Consider the following 27590-nt stretch of genomic DNA (forward strand, 5'->3'; position numbering starts at 1 on the left):
GAATTCTCTCTTTTGTTCTCCCTACCCCACCCCCCGCCCCACTCCCCGCTCCCCTTCCAGATAAACTTCCCAGAGGGACACCTTTAGTGTTCTCTGAAAGTTCCAGTTCAAATGCCAAGTACAGCTTCCCTCTCTCTCTTTTTAAAAATATCCTCTCACTTTTTTTTAACCCCTTTATGATCCTGTTTTCGAGGCTGACACAGCCTGTTTTCTGTCCATAGTTACCCTTTCTTTCCTCCCCTTTTGCCAGTTTTTAGTCCAATATGCCGATTGTCCTACACTTCCATGACTTCAGACCTTAAACATTTCAACCAACAGTGGAGAATTCTGTAGGGCACTTTCTGAAAAACTCAGTCTATAATCTCCTCCCTTCCCCCATCCAGCTCACTGGGGCAGCGATTTCCTCAAAGAATTCCAACAAATTAGTTAGGCACGACTCCCCTTCCTGAAATGATGTTAGCTGTCTTTAATCAAGCTTGCTTTTCCAACTGTTCCCCATTTGATACCTTAAAGTAGTTACAGAGTTTTTCCCTCTAACTAAAGCTACACTGACCAGCTTATCCTGTTACTCCCAGCATACACACAAATATTGATAATATTTTGAAGAGAGGCTGTGGGTAACAAAGAGGGAAAGACTTCTTTAAGTCTTGTAACTTATCCTATTCTCTTCATAGACAGAGATTTTTTAAGGCCAAAGGTAAATGTTTAAAATCAGAAGCCCAGAGAAAGGCATCTTAAAATGAGCCCTGGTGCTTTAAAAAATGTTAGTACTTCTTCTATACATTTGAACAAATGTTTAAAGTAAGACCATCTTAATTGTTTTTAATGCCAATGGCATAAAGTTCCTACACTAATCATGCCTGGTATTTACTTGGTGTTTGCAGTGCCAAATCTCAACTTCTGAAGTCTAGAGGCTGAGTTATAAATACCCACCATTAGATAGCCATAAAATATTTGCCTGAAGACTTTGATAGTTTAAAGCTTTCCAATATACATATATACAGATATGTATATTCTTGTAGATAAGTATATTTTAAGATACATATGTATCTTCACAACGCCTCATGTGTGGTCATGATATCCATCACATAAACTTCTGCATTTTCCAAACCCTGGGATACAATTTCAAACCATATATAAACTGACTTTATACTGCACACATGCACTGCACTGGGCCCTACCACGCAGATGGCATCATTGTTTCTGTCTGTTTCATGGTCCAAATCCGGGAGAGGGTCTCAAGAAAAAGACCTCTTAGGACCAGGCTTCCAACTTGAAACTCTCCATGGGAATTTCCAGAATAACTCTGATACTTCAAGGGGGAAAAAAGTGAAGAAGGACTGAAAACCAGAACCAAAACCAAACAAAAGGAGCAGCATTAAAAAGTTATGTGATGAAGTGGGATGCTGTAAAGTTTTTATTATGACTTGTTTGGAAAGAGCTTGCTTAACAAATGCAGTCATCCTTTATTCAAATGCACAGCAATAAAAATTTTTATAGTCCACTATCACATGCCATAATGTGTACGAAATGGCTAAGCCCAATCAGATCTTGGAAAATAATGTTTTCTTTGCTCCTCTAGGAAAGTTTGCCTTGTAAAATAAAAAAAGTGAAGGAAGAAAGAAACTTCTACAGAGTTATGGGGATGGGGAATTGTCTGGAAATTATATCAATTGAGGAATGAGTACAGAGATGGGATCCATCTCTTTACCTGGAAAAGAGAAAACTAATGAGGGAAATGAGAACTGTCTTCACATATTTTAAGGGAAATTACATAGAAGAGTTATTAATTGTAGAGTTATGATGTGAACTTATAAAGGACAGAACTAGGACCAACGGGTAAACATTGGGGTGAAGGAACAGAGGTAGACTTGGTTCTATAATAAAGAACCTTCTGACGTGACAGCTTCTCAACAAAGGAACGATCTGCATTGAAAATTACTGAGTTCTCCATGCCTAGGTCAATTACCATCCAATTGTTACACAAGCAGGGGATTCTTGCAACAGGTGGACACTGAATGAACTGGCCTCTATGATACCTCCCATGTCTAGATGTCTATGAGTCTAAGATCTGCTTAAAATTCCAAGTTGGTAATTGGAGACATTTCAGATCTCCTGTGAATCAGTGTGCATCTGAATAGGATTTTCATTAAAAACAAATTAAAATTTAGAAATCTGTTCTCATTGTCTAGTGTTCCTTAAGAAGAAAGGCATTTATTTTTTAAAGTAGGAAATATCAGAAGCAAAGGCTTTTGAAAGTCTTGAGTTTGGAGCACAGGGTTTTTCTGTTGCTTATTCATATAACCCATGTTGTCAAATGTTTTCAGGTTGGGAGTCACAGTATGTCGAAAGGTTGTGGGGAAATTGCAAAAGGTTTCAAGAAATCAGAGCTCTCAGAATCTGAACAGAAATTTGATGTAAAATGCATTAGTAGACGCTTTTCCTTCCACAGGATCACCTCCGATTCCCATTTTTCCAGATCACAGATCTGCCAAAGTCTCCTTTTTCTTTGACACTAGCCTTTCTTCATGTTCGCTTTCTATGCTTCCTAGATCTGTTCTTGTCTCCCTTACCGTATTCTCCTTCTGAAGTAAAACAAAGGAAAGCTATTCCTACAGCTCTCCCCTTAGTGAGAGAGACCAAACAGGCTCTCTGAAGGGATAAAGGATGAGAAAGTCAGAGAATTACTGAACTAGTCTCATTATCTCACTCTTTATTTATTGTCAAACTTGCCAAAACATTGCCCAGGAACAGATTTCCTGCCCCATTATTTAAGCTGATTCTCTCTTTCTTCTACTCTCTTGCCAAACTTACTTCATGATATGAGAGATGGAAGAGGGCAGTGTAATAAGACCAGGATGAATTTCATCCTTATTAAGTACCTCTCATTCCTCAGAGTCCCCAGAGGCCTGGCAATCTATATTTCATGCCCTTCTCCTTCACTGCAGAAAGCTGGCCTCAACGCTGTGAAGGGGATGCCCAATGAAAGCAAAGGTAAGGTCTGTTCAAGTCTGACAATCACTTCCATTACGCATGAGCATTTCCATGACACTTGTATATTGGTCAGTGTTACTTAGTTTATAGAGGAGGGAAAGGAGTGTATTAATAAACGGTATTTCCACACACCTCCCTCTCTTTACTTACCTTCCTTTTTGGGTTTCCTTTTTGGGTTCTGAATTTTCCCTCTCACATAGAATTCTTCTTGTTTCGTTCCATCAGAATTCCTTTCAGATGAAAGGGATTATGTCTATGAAGACAGCATCCACTTTACAATGCACAAAGCAAGAGGCACACAGTGAAGTTTTCCTTCAAGTTTTTCATTAAATAGAAACACACTATGGAATAAAAATGTTAAATACAAACAGCACATGACCCTACCTTAAAGGAAAATATATCTTATTTACCAGGTGGAGGAAAGAGGGACATAGTAACTACACCAGTCTAACCACTATCCATGAAAACATTAAAATAACTGATACATAAAGTATGTGCTTTATAGGTATCACCTGTTTTACATTTATTTATTTATTTATTTTTTGAAACAGAATCTCACTCTGTTGCCCAGTCTAGAGTGCAGTGGCATGATCTCAGTTCACTGCAACCTCTGCCTCCCCGATTCAAGCAATTCTCATGCCTCAGCCTCCTGTGTAGCTGGGATACGGGAGTGTGCCACCATGCCCAGCTACTTTTTTGTATTTTTAGTAGAGACAGGGTTTCACCATGTTGGCCAGGCTGATCTCGAACTCCTGACCTCAGGTGATCTGCCCACCTCTGTCTCCCAAAGTGTTGGGATCACGGGTGTAAGCCACTGCACCCGGCCTGTTTTACATTTAATATCTCATTTATTTCTCAAGGCCATAGTACTTTTATCATGATAGAGAAAAACAAAGAGAGATGAAACAATATTTGTCCAAGTTCATGCCAATTCTTTAAGTGATTTGAGTGCACATGATTTTGACTTGAGAATCTATTCTTGGAACCACCATTTCCTGTCCTTTCTCCCATATTTTTTCAAGGGCGAATATGAGAAAGGCCATTTCGACTTCGAGCAGATTCTTCTACCTGTGTCTATCGCAGTTTTGGGTAAATGCAACTGTTCTCTGGTTCTGGCCCTTGGGTGAACCCCCAGGCATTTGGAGCTCTTCATTACAGGGTGACTCCTGGCCTTCGACATCTTCATCCAAGCTTCACTCCATTTCCACTGCTCTTCTCACGCCAGACATCTCTGAAGGGTCTGTGATTGAACTTGGGAGTGGTGGGGGTGGGGACAGCGCAGTGCAAGCATACGCTTCTCACTGAAAGGGCAGCTGTCCACTGAGTTCACACAGTAACTTGATTAGGTGTGTTACTTAATACGCCACAAGAAAATGCCCACCCTGAGATTCAAAAATTGTGGATTTAATAGGCCTCCTGCTGCTGCTCGGCTGCCTTCCAAAGGCCTGCTGAATTGCTTCCTCTGCAAGCAGGACCTTCTGTCAGAGACTCTGGCGGAACTGTGGTCGTGGATCTGTGGTGAGAGGTGACAGGTGGTCACTCTGCAATTGTGGGATGTTAAATGGATACTAAAATCTTTTTTCCAAAGGATGACTAGAGACTAGGTAAAGAAAGAATGACTGTTTTTTATTGTGCCCCCAAGTTTCTGTGCCTCTGGAGAAGGTGTGCTGGCTCCTGCCCAGCTTTCCACACTCGGAGACCTAAATCCTCCCAAGACTCATTCTGGGAAGATCTTGGCATGAGGACACACTGGCTATGCTGGGCTTTCCCAGAGGTTTGCTTAGCTGGGACCGTCACCCAACTAAGCCTCCCCACCTGCGTCAAGGAGGTGGCTCCTAAAAGAGCACAACCACCACTTTTGCAGAGGATCTTGACTTTTTTTCCCCTCAAGAATAGCAAGGAGCTACTACAAATGGCCTCAGACATGGTAATTTAAGAGGCGATAGGCCTTTTTATTTTTGACCCAAGGCAGAACAAACTTCATTTAATGACTAGGAGTTTTTTACAGCTTACCAAATAAATTCGTCCCCATTATGGAACAGTGGAAGGTGGGAAGTTCCTCAGTCCACAGGAAGGGCTTGGTACATGAACTGTAAGAATCCAGACGTGCTCTCAAATGGGATGAATTGAATCCAATTCATCTCCTAGAGACAGGGGATGGGCCAGTTTTGGAAGCACTGTTTGTTGTAGAGAAGTGAGAAATGTTTTGAGAGTCCAACTAAGATATGTGTCATATGTTTTATATCAATGGCTATGTTTTGTTTTGTTTTAAATCAGGTTTCCGTTGTTGAAACTTTTCTAGAAGTATCTGCTCCTTAGGCCTGAGCTGTGTTTCTTTCTTACTTCTCTGGTCTGTCAGAGTATTCCTGGGAGACTGTGCAGCTTTTCCTAAAACCAGGAATTCATTGTGTGGACTCTCTTTTTCAAATACTTTTTTAAAGACTGAAGCCAGGCTCAGCCCCTTATCTTTGGAATTAGCATCTATTAGCACTACTCTGTCACGGTACACAAATGTCACTCTCTTTGGTTGTCCAATAGACATCAGAACTTCTTACCCATATTTGAAGACTTCCATGCTTTAGGATCCTTGGTGGAAGCTCATGTTATCAACTAGTACAGAAGCTAAAAATGCTGCATACATACTTGTTGTTTCCCAAATTTCTCTAGAGCTAGGCACGAGCACGTGACCCAGGTCCCCCAGTAATATGTATCCATTGCAGACTTGGAATCTAGAAGTCATGATGCAAGAAACTCGCATTGCAAGGAAGACTCTGGTAGTGGCGGCAGCTGCCCATAGAATCTAGGGATCATAAGCAGCTGTGATGTCCTCATCAGAACAGTTCTGTGATTTGATTCTGAGCATTGTTCCTGGCTATAGAGTTCAGAATCTTCTCTAAGGCACCTGGCAATTCCACAAGCTACTCAAAAGCCTTTTAAGAGCTGGACGTAGTGGCCCATACCTGTAATCCTAGCACTTTGGGAGGCTGAGGCAGGAGGATTTCTCGAGCCCAAGGGTCCAAGACCAGCCTAAGCAGCATAGTGAGATCCAGCTCTACAGTAAATTTAAAAATTAGCGAGGTGTGGGGGTGTGTGCTTGTAGTTCCAGCTACTTGGGAGGCTGAGGAAGGGGGAACACTTGAGCCCAGGAGTTTGAGGCTGCAGTGAGCTATGATTGCACTACTGCATTCCAGCCTGGGTGATGGAATGAGACTGTTTCTCAAAAAAAAAAAGTGGAGGCCTTTTAATAATGTTTTTTCTTTAGAATGACTGCTGTTTACAACTAAAAATTTTCACTTAAAACAGTAGAAGTAAGTTTTAAATAGGTAGAAGTTCCAATTTTTTAAATAACAAAATCATCTTAAATTATAAAACTGTACACTAATATGGCTCAGTCTTTGAACTTTATAAAGAGTGCATTATGAATATAAATACACATATATTTACATATTCATGCAGAAATATGTATAGAAACATAAACATGTACACATGTATATGTGTGTGTGCATGTCCAAGTCACACAATTCAATGTGTCACATTAGAATTGGAAGCCAGTGACCTCCAATGCCAAACTTTAAATTCTCTTCTGTAGTTGTTAGGCCACCAGCCTTCTCCATAGTCAATTGCTTTCTATTTACTCCCTCTTTATTGAAAGAATGTACTTTATTTTTACCAACCTGAACAGCGTTCTCCTCCTTTCCCAACCAATTTCAGCTGAGCTAATCACTGACACAAACTGAACTAAGACCAGCATAGGCTATTCACCCACACCAGCCATCGGGTAGCATTCATTTTGAAGCAGAAACACTAAACATTAAGTGAAATGTGCAGTTGTTAAAAGGGAAGTGTGTACCGTATACCCTCAGGGACATGTGCTGTACTTTTTAAGGAAATCTGGAGGCTCTGAAAAACTGGTTCACAAAGCACACATGCTTTTCTGCAACAAGAAATCTAATAATGCAGAGAAAACTGAGGGAAACTTCCCTGGAATCTCCACGTAACTAAGTGCTTTCCAAAGCTCTTAGCCAAAGCATGAGAATGTTTTCAAAGTTTGCCCCCTTACAGATTATAGCATTTAATCTTCACAGTGACTCTGGAGGGCGAACTAAGGCAGGCACTACTACCTCCACCTTAAAGATGGAGAAACCAAGGCCAAGGTCAACAGTAAGCTGATGGCTCAGCCAGGACTAAACCTATGAATTTCTGGGTCCTAATTCATTGCTTTTCCCCCTTCACCATGCCATTTCTCCATACTTCAGGGTGGTTTTCTTGTTTCCTTCTTTTGGATGGAGCTGTGTGTGAGTGTGTGTGTGTGTGTGTGTGTATTTATATTTGTATAAATATATATTTATATTATGCATTTTAATATTTTGCTAAAATATATAAATGTACAAAATATATAAAATACTATATGATGAAGGACTGTCAGTCAAAGGTAAAGATCAAGAAATTGCTTATGTGTTCATCTTCAGAAAAGAGTGAGTAACTAGTGGCCTTTAGATGAGCCAACTGCAAGCCTGGGCTCATCTTTGACATCTCCCACTTCCCTCCATAATGACCGTCCTTGCTCCTCTTGCCCAAGGTATCCCCGTTCATTCTCCATTGTTCAGCTTAAACATATCTCCTCCTGGGAAGCCTCCTCTGATTCCTCTGTTTAGGGCAAGGTCCTTTCATTATATGTGCTCTTAATAGTGTATTCCTTTCTCACTTTTTCATTCATTACAAATGAGTTAGTATAACTACCTCTTTTTTGAAACAAGGTTTTACTCTGTTGCCCAGGCTGGAGTGCAGTGGCACCATCATGGTTCGCTGTTGCATCTACTTCCTGGGCTCAGGTGATTGTCCCATCTCAGCCTCCCAGCACTGCAGACATGTACCACCACGTCCAGCTACTTTTTTAAAAAATTAATTTTTGTAGATACAGGGTTTTGGCATGTTGCCCAGGCTGGTCTTGAATTCCTGGGCCTAAGTGATCTGCCTGCCTTGGCTTCCCAAATTGCTGGGATTAGAGGCATGAGCCACTGTGCTTGGCTGACTACCTCTTTAGTATCTGTTTTTGCATATCATTATATTCCAGAATCTAGCCCAGACACAGAGTGGGTTCTCAGTCAATCTTTGCTGACAGATGGCATGAGAGCACAGGAGGAGGCACTCATCCACAGCAGGTGGCTCTCCTCAGTCAGTGCAGTGCAGCAGGTAAGATGTGTTCTGTATTCAGAATACCTGAGTTTGAATCCTGGCTCTGAGACCTCTTGGCTGTGTGACTAAGCAAGTTGCCTAAACTGTCTGTATTCAGTGGCCTCATCCAATAAAATGGTGATAATATAATTACTTACCACACAGAATTATTTGAGAACCAAATGAGCTTATATATGTAAAGTACTTAGGACATTGCCTATCATGTAATAGATGTTTACTAAATGTTAACAGTGATTACTTTTCATAACTAGGTGGAGAAAATGGGGGTGGTTAAAGGCAGGTTTATAGGTTCAGTGGTGGGAAAGATAGAGACTTCTTTCTTCTGACCAAATTGGAACAAGATTGACAGAAAGTTTGAGTGTCAGAGAGAAGAGAGTGATTCAATTGAGGCTGCTGCACAGAAATCCTGAATATGTCAGTTCTGTCGTGGAACTGCCTCTCGCCACTTTTCCAGGCCTTCAATTCAGGCTCTCAAAGCCAGCTTGCCCCCACACAGGGTGAGCAATCAGAGAAGTTTTGCTAATTCTCGGGAGTTGAAAGGTCAAAAGCCTAATGCATCTAGTACCTCAGAGCAATAACCTAGTCTGCAACACCAAGGCCTGAGAGTTTAATGTGAATTTGGAATGCACCAGATGCACAATTAGGAAATAGCTTTTGTATTCTGGAAGAATCTGTCCCCTTTGCAGTAGTTCTTAGTTTCTTGAAGTTCTGAGATTTTATTGTATCCTTGGAGTGATCAACTCTGTTTCCTTAATGTGTGCGACGGCAGACATCGATCTGTTAGGACAGTCGACCTAACCTGTCACTGGGTGAGGGATGTTTTCCTATTGCTCTGCTGAAGAGCATTAAGTTAAAGCCTTTACTTTAGCTCCACAGATAGTTGAGACAACAGATGGCCTTTTTTTTTTTTTTTTTTTTCAATTCTGAGGAATTGCTGCAATAGGAGGTTCAGAAGAGTGGCTTCCATTTGTTGATGGCTTAAAATAGACTAGGCAAATAAAGAACTATTAGTGTTATGTATTCCAGGGAGGGTAGTAGCTAATGAGAGTGGAGTTGGAGGAAAGGAGGGAAAACTTGGTCCGGTTGCCTAGCTGAACTCACAGGATGCAGTAAATTTAGGGTGCAATGTAGACGAGGGGAGCTAGAGGAGTTTTGAAGCAGTCAAGTTCTATCTATAATGCTCACACATTTAATATCTTTCTGGAGACCAAAGTGTCTCTTAATCAAACAAATACAACTAGAAGACAGACAATGCAAATCCATCCTCGAAAACTACTGGTATACTTCAATGAATACTTTAAAAATACTGGAACCTGTAATTTTTTTAATGACAGTTTGGAGGTATACAGACTAGATTGAAATCATTTGTCCCATTTTATGAGATTTCTATACTCAGATGAGGCCTTCAAATTATCTTGAAGCAAGCAAGCTAGGGTATCTTCGATAGATGTATAGTTTGCTTTTGATCATTTAGAGGACTCAAACATTCACCATGAGAAGAAGTATTCTGTTTCAGGCTGGGCATGGTGGCTCATGTCTGTAATCCCAGCACTTTGGTAGGCTGAGGCAGTCAGATCACCTGAGGTCAGGAGTTTGAGACCAGCCTGGCCAAAATGGTGAGACCCCGTCTTTACTAAAAATACAAAGTTTAACTGGGTGTGGTGGTGTTTGTAATCCCAGCTACTCAGGAGACTGAGGTAGGAGAATTGCTTGAACCCAGGAGGCAGAGGTTGCAATGAGCCGAGATTGTGCCACTGCACTCCAGCCTGGGCAACAGAGACATTCTGTCTCAAAAAAAAAAAAAAAAAAAAGGAAGAATTCTGCTTTACATAATACTAGAATGTTAATGAACTCATGGGATTATTGGCCATATGCTGACTAACTGGAAGCAGTCATTGTTCAGAGCTATAACCTCACAGAAGGAATGAAAAGTCTAGTTAGAATTGCATTGTAGAAACCTTGCTGCCATCTTGACACTGCAATTTAGGAACTTCTCAGATGGCAAGTTGCAGGATGGTCTCAAGCAAAATGTGCCCATTGATTGAATGGGATTTGGGATTTGTAATGTCTCATAAAAGAGAGTGGAACTAGCTTATGACACATATTAGAAATTAAAGAGACAGCTTTTTACAAAATGCTCTCAACCACATGCACGTAGAGAGCCCTTACTAATCCCCAGGGTAGGAATTGCAGACTGTAATATCTCTAGCCTATTCAGCTGTACCAGCCATCCTCCAGTGGCAGAGAATTACTCTATAATCCACTCACAGATTAAGGATGTAAAGTGTAAAGGCTTTTAGCAGATGCTTTGGATCTTGAAGTCATATGTTGTTTATACTTCTTTTAAGGAAATCTCCAAAACTACTGTAGAATTTCAAATTATCTGGCATTTGGGAATTTCAGTTATCTTTTTTCATGTGAAAGTAAAACCAAGAGTTGGGTCATAAAAATACAGCCCACTGCAAGATGGTCAGCAGTATACACAGTAGAACTTGAATTCACTTAACATGCATGCAAGGTGAGGCAAGATCATCTGTGGATGACAATAAGGGATGCCAACGCCATGCGTGGTGTCTTAGTAGGCAAAGTAACACTTCACAGTCTTTTCTATCAAAGAACTTAGCCTTCAAGATAAAACACCACCATAACAGTGAATGCTGCTGAAAGGATGTGGTGAATATGTTCTTTGGTTTTATGCCTAGAATGTGGTAGGCACCCTGGTAAACACCTGAGATACACAAAACTTCATGGAGTGAATGTCCAAAAATTGATTCCCATTTAAACAGCCTGGATTTTGAGAACTACAATATACCCTCCCTCCTAGTCTCCAAAAAATTTAAGGTTCACAAGAGGAAACCATGGTCATTCTATTTAGATTTAGTCATTGTATTCACTCACCAGAAATCTAGAAATGCACCTTTTCTTCTCCTGAGGTAAATGGAAAGATTTGCATATCTATGTAAGCAAAATGAATCAGTTACATTTTTGGTTGCAATCAGCAGAAAGAGATTCTGGTTAACCTAAGCAGAAGAAGGGATTTAATGGAAAGACATGGGGAAGCTGAATGAATTCAGGAAAAATTTAAACCAGTACTCAGAGGATATGAACCAGGAAGTCTTCAGAGGCCTACATAGCAGGAACAAATGGCGCATATGGTCAGAAGATCTTCAGTAGAATATATGTTTTTCTTTTGAGACAGAGTCTCACTGTGCGGCCCAGGCTGTAGTGCAGTGGTGCAAACACAGCTCTGCAGCCTCGACCTCCCAGGCTCAAACAATTCACCCACTTCAGTCTCCTAAGTAGCTGGTACTACAGGCGTGTGCCACCACACCAACCACACAGGTCAAATTTTTTTTTTTTTTTTTTTTTTTTTTGTAGAGACAGGGTTTTGTCAAGTTCCTAGCTATGTCCTCCAACTCCTTAGGCTCAAGCGATCCACCCACTCCAGCTCCGCCAAGTGCTGGGATTTCAGGTGTGAGCCACCATACGCCGGTGTTGAATAATTTTTTTTTTGGTTTGGTTTTGGTCCAACTCTTTAATACTTGCTTGTAAAACTCAAAGGAAGATGCTCCCTGAAGATTGCCAGATCAAATCATAAAGTTTTTGTTTGGTGGTTTTTTTTTAATAATGCCAATCAGCCCACATCTTGATGTAAAACTGAAGCTGGAAGAGAACATTGGTTTTCATTAACATTCGCATAGACCAAACATGAAAACAAGTCCTCGACTTCAATTTCGTTAACCCCATAAAATAAAGGCCAGAATTTTAAGTTCACAGAGGATTGGTAGATTTTTAATTATAGATTTTAAAAATCTACAACCGATTTATGTGTGCAGCTGGGAACTCCTTTCTGGGATGTCTCCTGCCTAGTTAATGCACTTCTTCCACATGGTAAGGGCCAATGGGAGAACCTAGTAGCCCCACTGCTTGGCTCTTGGAAGTCCAGATTTATTGGAGCCTTTTGAGAAAGCTCAATATATAATAACCCCTATCCTTGCTAAGTTTTGAAGCAATTGAGAAATAGACAAAATACAAATGAAGGCAAAAATTCTCCCTGTTTCAATGACAAAAGTGATTTAGAAGATGCAGTTTGAATCTGTGGGGGTAAGCTCCTTAATATGGAACAGGGTGTCCTTTCCCCCACCTTGATTTAGTTATTTATTTTTTTGCTTTGTCAAAGATCAGTTTGCTTAAGATTTGGTTTATTTCTGGGTCCTATTCTGCTCCATTGGTCCATATTTCTGTTTTTTGTTTTGTTTTTGTTTTTGAGACAGAGTCTTGCTACTGTCTGTCGCCCAGGCGGAGTGCAGTGGCACGATCTTCGGCTCACTGCAAACCTTCTGCCTCCCGGGTTCAAGCCATGTCTCCTGCCCACCTCCCGAGTAGCTGGGATTACAGGCGCCCCACCACTGCGCCCGGCTAATTTTTTGTATTTTAATAGAGACGGAGTTTCACCGTGTTAGCCAGGATGGTATATGTCTGTTTTATACTGGTGCCATGCTGTTTTGGTGATTCTGGCCTTATAGTATAGTTTGAAGTTGGGTAATGTAATGCCTCCAGATTTATTCTTTCTGCTTAGTCTTGCTTTGGCTATGTGGGCTCCTTTTCAGTTTCATATGAATTTTAGGATTGTTTTATCTAGTTCTGTGAAGAATGACGGTGGTATTTTGATGGAAATTGCATTAAATTTGTAGATTGCTTTTGGCAGTATGGTCATTTTCACCATATTGATTCTACCCATCCATGAGCATGAGATGTGTTTCCATTTGTTTGTTTTGTCTATGATTTCTTTCAGCAGTGTTCTGTAGTTTTCTTTGCAGAGGTCTTTCACCTCCTTGCTTAAGTATACCTTAAAATAATAAAAGCCATCTATGACAAACTCACAGTCAACATTAATACTGATGGGGAAAAGTTAAAAGTATTCCCCCTGAGAACTGGAACAAGACAAGGATGACCACTTTCACCACTTCATCATACTGATGGAAGTCCTAGCCAGAGCAATAAGACAAGAGAAAGAAATAATGGGCATTCAAATTGGTAAAGAGGAAGTCAAATTGTCACTGTTTGGTGATGACATGATCATATATGTGGAAAACCCTAAAGACTCATCCAAAAAGCTCCTAGAACTGGTAAATGAATTCAGCAAAGTATTAAGATACAAAATTAATGTACGCAAATCAGTAACCCTGCTATACACTAACAGCGACCAAGCTGAGAATCAAATCAATAACTCAACCCCTTTTATAACAGCTGAAAAAAAAAAAAAACCTTTGGTTTTCTATTTTAATCTGTCTCAATCCAATTTGCAAGCAACCAACAAGCATTATCTGTCTATATAGGGCTCCTTAATACTTTTTAATAATTTATTTTATTGCTTTTTAAAAACAGCTTTATTGAGGTATGAATATGAATGGTAAACCGGCACAATTTGTACAATTTGACAAATGTGTAAGTCCATGAAACCACTGCCACAACCATGATAGTGAACATCAATTGAAGGATGAATGATCAATAGTTCTCCCCTGCCTTTTTGTAATCCCTCCTTCCTATTCTTCCTACCCACTCCTCCCAGGCAATCACTAACCCACTTTCTATTACAATAGATGTATTTACTTAGTACTTTTTTTGGTTTAGCTTCTTTCACTCTGAATAATTATTTTGAGATTTGTCTCAAAATCATTGTGGGTAAAAATATTTCATTCCTTTAAATTACTATCATTTCATACAATAGATATAGCACAATATGTTTGTACATTTACCTATTTATGGACATTTGATTGTCTCAAATAAAGCAGCTATGAACATTCATATATGGGTCCTTGTATGCATGTATGCTGCTTTCTTTTCTCTTGAGTAAATATGTAGGAGTACAATGTTTGGATAATATAGGAGGTTTATATTGAACTTTTAAAGACATTGCCAAACTATTTTCCAAATTGGTAATAACAATAATATATGAGGGTTCCAGTTCCTCCATATCTTCATTACTTGATGTGGTTAGTCTTTTTAAATTTTAGTTTTTCTAACTGGTTAACAGTGGCATCTCATTGTGGTTTTAATGTTCATTTTCTTAACAAAATGTGTCTACTTGCCATTCATATACAGGTTGAATATCCCTTATCCAAAATGCTTGGGATCAGAAGTGTTTTGTATTTCAGATTTTTTTTAAAAATTCTGGAATATTTGCATATACATAATAAGATACTTTGGGGATGGAACACAAGTCTAAACATGAAATTTATTTATGTTTCATATACACTTTATACACATAGCCCAAAGGTAATTTTATATAGTATTTTAAATAATTTCATGCATGCATCACATGAGGTCAGGTGTGGAATAGTTGTGCTCAAAAAGTTTCAAATTTTGGAGCATTTCAAATTTCAGACTTTCAGGTTAGGGATGCTCAACCTGGATCTTCTTTGGGGAAGAATATGTCTCCCATTTTTTAAAAGTGAATTTTAATTGGGTTGTTTGGTTTTATGATTGAGTTTTGAGAGTTTAAAAAATATATTCTGGAATATAAATCCATTATGAGATAAATGCTTTACAAATATTTTCTCCCATTTGGTGGTTTCTGCCTTAATTAATGTCTTTCAAAGAGCATAGGTTTTAATGTTGATATTTCTAATGGCTCATCATTTCATGTTTTTCTTTTGTGTATCATGCATTTTATGTTGTATCTAAAATATCTTTATGTCTTATATCTTTATAGTTTGAGGTTTACATTTAGGTCTATGATCCATTTTGAGTCAATTTCTTTATACAACTATAGGTATTGATCCAAGTTCTCTATTATTTTGCAAAAGTTTTTCAGCATCATTTATTAAAAGATTATTCTTTCTCCCCTGAATTGCCTTTCTACCTTTGTTGAATATTACTTGTCCATATGTGTGGTACCCATATATCCATTAGTTGTCATATGTGTGGATCTGTTTCTGCACTGCCTATTCTGTTCCAGTGATTTATTTGTCCGTATTTACACTAATGCCAAAGTGTCCTGATTACCTTCATAATAAGTCTATATAAACACTTTATAACAACTCTTTATAATAAAATAGTATAAGTCCTCCGATCTCGTTTTTCTGTATTCAAGATGATTTGGCTATTCTAATTTCTTTGCATTTTGATATGAATTTTAGTATCAGTACCAAAAACAAAGCCTAAGATTTTATTTAGTATTGCACTGAAGCTACAGATAAATTTGGGTAGAACTGGCATCTTAATAATATTAAACCTTAAGGCCCATGAACAGGGTATGTCTCTCCATCGTTTAGGTCATAGTTCATTTTCCTCAGCAATATTTTATAATTTTCATGTACAAGTCTTGTCCATCTTTTTTTAGATTTATTCCTAATTATTTTATATTTTAATGCTATCTCCAATATTGGGTTGGTCCAAAAGTAATTGCAGCTTTTACCATTACTTTTAATGTATTTAATAGTATTTTTTACATTTCCATTTCCAAGTGCTAATATGTAGAAATACAATTGATTTTGGCATTGATCCTGTACTCTTCAAACTTGCTAAATTCACTTATTGGTTCTAGGGGTTATTGTAGATTCCATCAAATTTCCTACATAAACAATCATGCACTCTGCAAATAGAAACAATTTTGCTTTATCTTTTCTAACTTAAGTGCAGTTTTTTGCCTTATTGCTCTAATTAAACCTCTAACACAGTGTTGAATAGTAGTACATCTTTTTCTTCCCTAATTTAAGAGAAAATCTTTGTATTTTTCACCATTAAGTATTATGTTTCCTCTAGGTTTTCTTAGATACCCTTTATCAGATTGAGGGGAAGTTCTATTTCTGGTTCGCTGAGAGTTTTTTTTTTTTTTTAATTAAGAACAGATGTTTGATTTTGTCAAATGCTCTTTCTGCATCTGTCTTAGTCTGTTTTTCTGCTGCTGTAAGAGAATACCACAGACGAGATATTTTGCATAGAAAAAATGTATTTCTTAAAGTTCTGGAGACTGAGAATTCCAAGATTAAGGGGCTGCATCTGGTGAGAGCCTTCTTGTTCCATAATAATATGGCAAAAAGATCACATGGTGTGAGAAAGTGCTGGCTTAGATCTCTCTTCCCTTTCTTATAAAGCCACTAATTATTCCATGGGCACCCCACCCTCATGACCTCATCTAATCCTAATTACCTCACAAAGACTCCACCTCTGAATACCATCGATATATAAATTTGGGTATTAACTTTTCAACATATGAACTTTTGGGGGGATACATTCACATCACAGCAGCATCTATTCAGATAATGATATAGTTTTTATTTTTTCATGTGTTAATAGGATATACTACTTTCAATGATTTTTAATAGTAAGTCAAACTTTCATTCCCAAAATAAACCTCACTTGGTCAGGATGTATTATCCTTTTCATATATTCTTGGATTCAATTTTCTAAAATATGGTTCCAATTTTTGTGTCTATGTTCATGAGGAATACGGTTCTGTTATTTTCTAATCATATAATGTTTTTGTTTGGTTTTGGTATCAGGATAATAGTAACCTCACAAAATAAGATGGGAAGGATTTCATTCTCTTCAATTTTCTGTAAGAGTTTGTGTAAGATTAGTATTATTTGTTCCCTAAATATTTGGTAGAATTCATTAGTGATGCCATCTAAGACTGAAATTTTTTATATTAAGGAAATGTAAGTTCAATTTTTAATAAATATAAAGCTAATTGAGCTATCTAGTTCTTCTTTTGTGCCCTTTGACAGTTTGTATCTTTTTTATGTCATAGACTTCATAGCACATTGCTATAATTTTGTTTAAATAGTCAAATATATTTTAAGAAATATATTTAAGAACACAAATCTAGTATAGTTTTCCATAGTTCCCATTTATGGTTCTCCTTGTTTTTTTAAGTAGATTCAGATTTTCACCTGGTACCATTTTTCTTCTACTTGAAGGACTTCTTTTAACATTTCTTGTATTGAGGTGCTATTGGTGATCAATTATTTCAGCTTTTGTATGACTGAAAGAGTTTTTATTTCACTGACTATAGATGATAGTTATTTTTCCTTCTAAATATGTTGATCCACTCTCTTTCGCTTGCATAGTTTCAGATGAGAAATTTGCTGACTTTCATATCTTTGTTCCTCTTAGGTAACACATATTCTTTCTCTGGCTACTTTTAAAAGATTTTCTATTTATCATTGATTTGGAGAAATTTGATTATTATATTCCTTGGTGTGGTTTTCTTTATATTTCTTGTAATTAGAGTTCTTTGGAATTGTTGGATCTGTGGGTTTATAGATTTCATCAAATTTGGAAGTTTCCAGCTATATAATATCAAATTTTTTTGCCTTCCCCCCTCTTCCCCCCTACTGTTTTATATGTATATTATTACATGTATATTAATGATGTAATGTAATGTATATTATGTAATGTAATGTATGATGTAGTGTAATGTATGTTACATGTACATTAATGAGTCTCTTATTACATTATATTAGCCTGAAAATTTGTCTCACAACTACTGAAGCTCTTATAATTATCTTAAAATACTGTTTTTTCCTCTCTGTGTTTTGTCTTGAGTAGCTTCTACTAATGTTTTCAAGTTTACTAATCTTTTCTTCTGCAACGTTTTAACCGCTATAAATTCCATCTAGTGAATTTTTCATCTCAGACATTATAGTTTTTAGCTCTCATTGTTTGATTTGTTTTGTATTTTTATAACATATTCTATATCTTTTTTTAGCTTTTGGAATACTGTTAAATTAACTTTTCAAATGTCTGTGTCTAATAATGCTAACGTCTGTGTCAGTTCTGGGTAGGTTTCAATTGATTGATTATTCTCTTCATTATGGGTCTTATTTTTTCTGCTTCTTAGAATGTCTGGCATTCTTTTATTGGATGCCAGACACTGTGAATTTTACCTTGTTGGGTCCTGGATATTTTTGTGTACCTATAAATATTCGTGAGCTTTGTTCTGGGATATAGTTAAGTTCCTTGGAAACATTTTGATCCTTTTGAGTCTTTTTAAGATTTGTTAGGCTGGACCACGGCAGCACTTAGTCTTGGTAACTTATTCCTTAGTACTGAGACAGGACCATTCTAACTACTCTATCCAATGCTCCATAAATTACGAGATTTTTCAGTCTGGCTATTGGGAACAGACCCCATTCACAGCCCTTTGTGACTGCAGAATACTTTTTATCTAATAGTTTCTCCAGCTTTGGATCATTTTCTCACGTACGTGTTTTAATCAGCACTCTGCTGAATACTCAAAGGGAATCCTCTAAGGATCTCCAGAATTATTTTCTTCTGTATCCCAACTACTCTGATCTACACACTCTAGCTACCTTGGCAGTTGTTTGAGTCAGAGAGCTAAATCTGATCCCTGTTATTCCATCTTGGTCACAAGTAGAAGTCAATCAATTATTTTTAAACAAAATTTACAGAAAACTGGCAAGATATGTACAAAAACTCCCATATCTCCTTACCCAAAGTTCCCAATTATTAACATTTTACCCCTTTCCTCCATCTCTCTCTCTCTCTCAACATTTACATTATTCTGTTATAAACCTCTTAAGCAGTAATTGCAGACCTGATGATTAATCACTCCCCGTTCCTCCAGTGTGTATTTCTCCAAAACAAATACATTCTCTTACATAACCACCTTACAACCCTCCAAATTAAGAAATCAACATTAATACAACACTACTATCTAATCAACAGAACACTCTCAAATTTTTCCAACAGTCCCAATAATATCTCTTTATTTTCTTGTGCAGGAGTCTACCCAGGATCATGCATTGCATTTAATTGTCATAGATTTTTAAATCTTCTTCATTCTGGAACAGTTCTTCAATCTTTCTATCTCTTCATTCTGTAGATATTCCTCTACCTAAGTTTATCTGATGATTCCTCATGTCCAGAATCAGGCCATTATTACTTTGCAGGACTGCTCTGATGCTGTACTTTACTTGGGCTATCACATCAAGAGACACATGAGGTCAATCTCTCCCTCCACCAGTGAACAGCAGTTCACTGGATCAAATTGACGTCTAATAAGTTTCTCCATCATAAACTCGATGTTTTCCCTCTTGATAAGTATTTGGCAGGGAAATACTTTGATACTATGCCAATATTCAGTTCCCAATCAAACCTCCACCTTTCACACTCAACATTATTGATGGCTCACACTGAATTTCATGGAACCTGGTCTTAACCCATATGCACTTAGTTTTCCAAAGGCTTCAGCAACTATGATCAGCTATTCCAGCTGTAACAGTCCTAATCTCCATTGTAGACCAATATTTTTTTAATTCCATATTTTAGAGAAGCAGTTATATCCATCTAACCATCCATCAATCCAACCATTCATCCATATATAATTCGTTCACTCATTCATTCATTAAATAAAAATTGTTGATACATCTGCCATGTGCCGGGCACTGGAAATATAAAAAAACATAAGATGTCTGGGCATGGTGGCTCCACACCTGTAATCCCAGAACTTTGGAAGGCCGAGGCTGGCAGATTACCTGAGGTCAGGAGTTCGAGACCAGCCTGGCCAACATGGTGAAACCCTGTCTCTACTAAAAATACAAAAATTAGCCAGGCGTGGTGGCAGGCACCTATAATTCAGCTACTCAGGAGGCTGAGGCAGGAGAATCACTTGAATTCGGGAAGTGGAGGTTGCAGTGAGCCAAGATGGTACTACTTCACTGCAGCCTGGGGAAAAGAGCAAGATTAAAAAAAAAAAAAAAAAAAAACCGTAAGATACACTGATTGTACCTAATGCAGTCCTAGTTTTAGTAGGGAAAAATGGCATGTCAACAAATAATTATAATTTAATGTGATTACCACAATTTTATAATGTATTATAAAATATATAGAGTATCAAAAAAGCTTTATTAGCATATAAAAGGTTTCCTAAAGAGGTAATATTGGAGCTAGATTCTTTAAGGTGAGTTATTTGTCTTTGGGTGGAAGTGAGGGGAGGGTAAGGATGTTTGACATGGGAGAAAGAGGGAGGGCAGCAAGAAGGTAAGAGAAGAGAGACTGGTGGTGGGGAGGGAGAAACAGAATGGAAAAATGTAGGTGGGCCAGTTTGGTGTGGAACAAATTGTTTTGATCATGCTTAGTAGTCCAGTTTTTATTCACTAGAGGTTCCCACTAAAAGTACAGATTCCTGGGACTCATCTCGAAGTTATTGAGTTAGAATCCCGAAGGAGGATCTGGGAATCTGTATTTTAACAAGCATCTCAAATTTATGAATCACTGCCGTAAGCCAAAGAATATTTCAAATGCTTTAAAACAAAAGTGAAATAATCAGGTTTGTGTTTTTAAAAGCTCACAAAGGGACTTGTGGAGGATGACTTCAAAAGGGAGGCAGGTAGACACAACCATCTGTGTCCTCAATCCGAGCACTCTACCAGTTATTGGCAACACACAGACTTCCAAATCCTATCTTTTCTGGAGCTTAAGTGATCTTAGCTGAATTTAAGGCATTTGTGGAGAGAATTTGATCCAAGCCACCAGCATTGTGTCTTGTGTTTCTGAATTGCTCAGGCTGTAACGATGCTCCAGACCACTAAGATGCTCCAAAGTAGATTGTTAGAAGACACTAGCTGTCAAGATCTGCCAAGAGTCTCATTGTTGAACGTGTTCAACAGTTGAAGTCTATGTTCAATGAGAGGAACTGTGGTGAATATGGTTGATGGGCACTCAATACCTATTCTACCCTCCTTTTAGTGCAGTGGCTTTTAAACTTTTCAAAGAACTCAACCCACTGTAAGAAAAACACCTGATATTGCAATCCAGTATACACATATGTGTACTACAAAATAGTACTTGTGCTTACTGAGTTGATGACATCTGATATTTTCTATTCTGTTCTATTTTGTTTCTTTTAATGTTCTCATGATCTGCTAATGATGGGTTCTGATCTCAAATTTGAAAGCCATTGCTGTGATGTACAATGAAGACTACTTTTTCTCACACACTTCATCTAAAGTCCCAGATGTTTTTAGACTTTGCAAACCAAGTATCCTCATATTGCTTTTGCCATTTTTGCTGGCAGATGTGTTATAAAGGTGTTTGGTCTTCTTGGCAATGTCAGCAGAGATTTGATTGCTAGCATAGGTACCTTGCATGGGTATTCAGGAGAAAGGCAATGGACATCCATTTTTGCTAGTGTAGTTTGTGTCAGGAATAGAATGGCTCTGGAGTATGTAGCATTAGTGGCTTCATAATCCTGGTACCTTTTAATCAAGAGGGTCTCTGATTGCAGTGGCTTTGTGATCAAGGCAGTGGCAATGTGGTGCTGGAGCCTGAGGAGCCCTGATCCTAGAGTGGCAGCAGCTCCCTTGGTGTCCAATACTGTGTGTAGCTGGGCAGGGCAAAGGAAGGTAAGCAAAAGGTCACTCTATAGGCTGTGTTGTCTCTCCTTCCAAGAATTCTTTATGCCACTTAAAATCTTAAAATCTTTAAATCTTTAAATCACTTAAAAGCAGGTAGTAAATTGCTACCCGCCTAAATGAGCTAGAGAGTATTCTGTTCTCTGCAACAGAACCCTAGATACAGAATAACCAGTCCTGCTGAATTACCAATGAAGTAACAGCCGAGGGGGCTCAGGACTTGCCTAAGCCTTTATTCATCAGAACTTATCTGGGTCTAGCCACAAAAATGAAGGAAGGACAACTATGTCTAACAGCATGGGTCAATCTTAGAACCATAAGGTAGAACAAAAATAGCAAAACACACAGTATATGGTTCTGTTTATATAAGGTTTTTTCTAAAACATGCAAATTAAACTATATTGCATAGTGATAGATCTAAAAAGAAAAGAAAAGTTTAACATTGATATGGTTTGGCTGTGTTCCCTACCCACAATCTCATCTTGAATTTTAATCCCCATAATCCCCACATGTCAAGGGAGAGACCAGGTGGAGGTAATTGAATCATGGGGGTGGTTTCCCCCATGTGTTCTTGTAATAGTGAGTGTGTTCTCAGGGGATCTGATGGTTTTATGTGTTTGGCAAGTTCCTCCTTTGCCCATTCTTCTCTCTCCTGCTGCCTTGTGAAGAACGACATGTTTGCTTCCCCTTCCACTATGATTTTAAGTTTCCTGAGGCCTTTCCAGCCATGAACTGTGCCATTGAACTGTAAGTCCATTAAACCTCTTTCCTTTATAAATTACCCAGTCTCAGGTAGTATCTTTATAACAATGTGAGAATGGACTAATGCAACCATAAAAGTCAGGCTATGGGGCATGAGGTTGGTAAGGGTCATGGAAAGACTTCAGAGATGACTATGTTCTATTCTTGACCTAAATGGTCATTTCACAGCAGCGTGGTTTATGTACTTTTCTGTATGTGCATTCTGTTTTACATTCTCTGTCACACACACAAAAGATTAAAAACTACAACAAAACCCAAAAATTTTAATTTGGATTCATACAACTTTGGAATTAAAAAATAATTTATGATCATCTGGTTCATCTACTCACCAGGTGTTTGACTCTTCCTACAGCCTTTGCATGGATAATTGTCTGTCCTCTGTTGGGCCCCTTCTGAAGAGTTGGAGTTGGGTAAGTGTCACTCATGAGAGCAGGAACATAATCAGGCAAACCACAAGTGAGCCCTGTAGCTTTATTTTCATGTAACTATGACTGTCCACTCTCTTCTTCCTTCAACCCCCTGCTGTCAGGTCACTGCAGACCATATTTAAAGAACTCAAAATGATCACAAATCTAATATTAAATGTTAGTACCCTAAGAATATAACTTCTCTCATCCTGAACCTTAGGTTATAAGACCTTTTCTCATTTAGCAGGAGGATATCTATTTGTTATTTTTTGTTGTTTCTTGCAAGATGCAAGTAAGACAGCAATTATTAATATCATAGCAGAAAAAGAGATCCAAAACACATGGGTTGTCTTCAAATATAAATATCACTTTCTTTTTCAAATGGGCTGATAAGGTTTAGGGAAAGGTATTGGGAAAATAGAAATGAGGGGCAGGGTGAAAGAAGACCCTACTTTTTGTGTAGCCTCCTTTCACGATATTTTAGAGCTCTCCGGAATGACTTGAATTTAGTAAGGGACAAGTGGTCTAGATCTAAAAGTTCATCCAACAGAGGAAAACTTGCAAACTGCAGCTCTGCTTCTCCAGTTCTCAAGGAAAGAAAAGCTTGGTTTTTTTCTGGGACTAATGTTGGTAAGATTAAATGTTAATGCTTGGAACATCTTCTGGTAAAATGTGCTGTGTAAACTTCAAATAATATACTTGTTTTGCAGGTTAAACTTTTTGTTTTAAAGAAACATAGCATTTCAGGAGAACTTTTCCAAAACTGTTTACTTTTCCTGATGCTTCTTAATATTTGAAATATTTTCTGCTAATTAGAGATTCCCAAATAAATGGCATGATACATAAGGATAATGTGTATTGTGTTTGTCCAGTAAATATTTGCTGAATGAATCACAATGAACACATGAATAAATGTATAAAAGAATAAGTAACCATGTGGAATTAAGTGGTTCTTTTGAAATATACAAAAGTTACTTATTTTTATGGGGATGATTTCTGAGAATTACAGGTAATGATTTGATTATAACAAAAGACAAAACTAAGTAAGTAGAGCTGACTTTCTACTCCATGCAGAAAACGAAAGTTGAAAATGAAGAAATTATCTGGATAGTTCAGACAAAAAACTCACTATAGAGGGAGCGAGGCCCTTTTTCATGGCCCAGATTCATTTGAGCCATCCAACAACATGACCCACTATAGTGGAATTTGGCATTAAGCAGGATTGTTTTGGCTCCTGTCCAGTGGGGTTTAGTTACTGAATTCCTTAAAGGACATTGTTCAAACATAGTCTCCCATGTAACTCGGTTCTAAGGCGTGAGCTGCAAGAACCCTGACATCACCATGAGACTCCAGGTCATTATTTCATTGGATCAAATTATTTAGAAAAACACTATCATTCCAGTTTAGCTTTCTGGGTTAGACAAACATAAAATGAATTGCCCAAGATTTGCTGCATAACAATTACATGGAAATACCTAAAAGCTTTGCCTGCAAGATACATTAGTAAATATGATCCTGATTCCTGGATTCTGCAAATAGAAGCAAATTGGTATCTGCTAATTCTTCACTCACCACACCTGCCTTCTATAATCTTGGTTTCTCTGAATGTATATTTGGTTACTGAAATAATTGTGTTGATTTGATGAATGATAGAAATCACAACAATTAAACTGCCTACCACTCCAACTGTCATTCATGACTCTAACTTGCTCTCTGAACTCTTGTTTACCAGTTCAAGAAAATACAAGGATGTTTTGCAGAGGGTAAGCATGTTGCAGAAATAGCAATGATGGTCTTTTTCTTGCTTCCTCAGGACTGTCACAGCTTTATTGGCCATGCCTGAGCAAGTTTTTTTATAAAATGACCTGGGACTGGGCATTCTGCCCATGCTCACACCTGGCAAATCATAGCCTCCCCTCCTTGGGAACTCAGATGCACACTGAGTTCCCGTTTTCTTTGACTGCAGAACAGACAAGGACCAGCTGGTTAGTGCTGACAGGGTTCACACTACTGATGGGAACACTACTTAAGTGTTCTGCATTTGCTCATTATTTATCAATGGAGAGATATTTTTCTGGAGAAAAGCAAGTCCTTTGTCTTCTATAGAGCGGAAAGTCTGTTATTCTGATGGGAGATGACCTAGGAAGGAAAAGTTGATCATTCATTTCCCATGTGTAAAGTCCCAAGTGTAATTCCCCATGTGTGAGTTTTTATTTTAAAGATTTGAGTTCTAATATAAGAAATGAATTGTGGCCCTAGAAATACCAGATACTTAACTTTTTTCTGTAGCAATATAATTTTTAATAGCCAAGTATGTCATTTTTCATATACCAGGTTGCTTTTATCACCAATTTGAAGCATATATGATTGTTATAAGTATTATTAATTACTTGTATATAACTTTACACTGAAAATAACTTCTGACATCATTGGCCTCAAGACATCCAATAATGCCATGCTGTGTTTAGTGTGTGAGTATAGAGAGAACATGTTCCTGTGTGGGTGTGCAAACCTCATGTGAGCCTGGGGACTCTGAGACATAGAAAAGTGGAGAATCAGGCACTTAGCTGATGAAGAGGTAGGGAAAGAACCTCTAATGCCTGTCCTGTTCTTTCCTCAATATTCCACCTATTTTCCAATATTGTGTGGGACAACATAGAAAGAAATTAAAAATAAAATTTCTACACCTTTACCTGAAATTTGAAACTCCCAAGCTTTTATCCTTTCCCTCCTACAACTCTTCCACTTTTTCTTTACCTCTCCTTCTTGTCTCCACCTCCTCCTCCTCTTCTCTTCTTCTCTTATTTTGCTCTTTTTAGTCTTGTTAGATCAAATATCAGGTTCTCTTTTGTCTTTATTGCTCTGTTTAACATTGAATATTCATATTCATCCAAGTAAACTCATTTTTGCACGTTTCTCAACCGAGAAACCAACAGAACATAATAGAAATGTAACTGATACTAAGCTATTGTCCTTGAAACAGATCTCATTACAATTATATGTAAGAGATATTTAAAAATAGCTCTAAACCAGGAGGCATATTTATGGTCTTCTGAAGATGAACAGACTTATTTATAAGTGAAGAGTCATTCTGTAAGATAAGCTAAAATTAATCATACTGCTGAATTTTCAAAGAAGTTAGAGTCCAAATTAAATATAGAAGGGCAAACCAGTTTCTTCCTCTTACGTATTTTAATGAAGACTAGAGAGGCTGGAGAAATATTTATATTCTTTTATTCATATTTTAGGATTGCCTCATGTCTCAATTTCCTTCCCCAAATCTCCCCTTTAAGTGAGGGAACTTCAAAGTGAATATGGAGATTCTCAACTCCCCATATCTTTTTGTTTAAAAGGGAAGAATTAATGGGGCTGAAAATTTAAAACAACAGATGTACTAAAAGTGTGATTACTGCTGTGAATAAGACATATGGGGGAGTCCCACTCCCTATGGTTGAGGGCTGTGGTGGAGGTCTGATTCCATCCCAGAGGAGCTGAACCTCAAGCCGCCACTAGGAAAGGACCGCTGATTTCCCTCAGCGTGAAGAAGATAAGGAGTCATTGCTGTCTAAACATAGCTATCTAGCCGCTTGTGGTTAACAGGAGACCCTGCTAAGAATTTGGGGTAATTCAGTTAAGAATGACTATTGGAATGTGCCGTGTGGTAAGGGAGAAAATCTACTTCCAAATGACTTGCCACATGACTCTGATGGAATTCAAGGGCAAAGAGGAACCAACTCTTCTAGACTTCTCCGCCGATGGCAACATGGTGAAGTGAGCTGCACTCCAGAGTCCGGGGTCACAACAGTTCCAGTTGTGCTTAAATGCTATCTCTTCCATTCTGGCCCCAGATATTTTTTTTCTGTCTCTCAACAGAGCTACATAGCTGAGTCATGACGCCTTGAGTGAGAAAACAGCGTCTTCAGACAGTGGCTGAGATAAGAAAAAAAAGTGAAGTAGAGTCCCCAGCACAGTGGTGTGTATGTTGATATCACTGAGTTATGGACTATTTCCTTTTAGCCAGTTTCAAAAGATGACTTTCTCCATATGCAATTAATTCCACATATAACTACAAGAAACTGCATATTTTAGAATAGTTGTGTCATCAGTATGAATGTTTAAACAAGCTCTGTGGTCTCTTTCCCACAAACTGATTTAACATGTATATAAAGAGGTTTTGAAATGAGCACTTTACATTTGCTTCTCAAACTTCAGCGTCTGTTTTCAGTAAATATTGAAGATGAAACTTGCCTCATTCATGCCTGGAGATCGGGCCAGTTACAACTAAGGAATGTGATTCCTGGGCTTCTCATGAATAAAATTCTCCTGTTGTGAACCTAGCCTTTCTCAGGCCATGTCAACAGCAAAACAACAGAATGGATGTGGAATAAAGCATTCGTGGTCAATCTGTCGAGCTGGCTACAGATTATCCTAATTCATATCCCAACAGTGGGAGTAACACAGACCCACATTCAAATTCTGCCTCTATCATTTATAGGTGGAGTGCCCATGTATTTGAGTTTGCCCGGAGTGGTTTCAGCTCACTCTTACTGCTCTGGTGTAATTATTGATAGCAATGCCTCACTATTTCACATGTGTCCCAGTTTGAGTTAAAATACATATGCTCACTCTACTCATAGCAACACCCAGTTGAGTTCTCTGTGCCCTTGCTTTTTATGGGTACAGCAGTATGTGTTGGGGTTCTATTCTAGAGACCAATTTCATATGACAAAGTCATCAAAACTGATTATAAAATAACTTAATTAAAACACAACTACATATGTGGTATAACAATCCATTGACATATTAAGGTATGGTTTTTCTCCCCACACATCTTTTTCCTTATTTGCTG

Source organism: Rhinopithecus bieti, unplaced genomic scaffold (assembly GCF_001698545.2).
Source record: "Rhinopithecus bieti isolate Rb0 unplaced genomic scaffold, ASM169854v2 scaffold_5924, whole genome shotgun sequence".
In the NCBI taxonomy this organism is placed as follows: domain Eukaryota; kingdom Metazoa; phylum Chordata; class Mammalia; order Primates; family Cercopithecidae; genus Rhinopithecus; species Rhinopithecus bieti.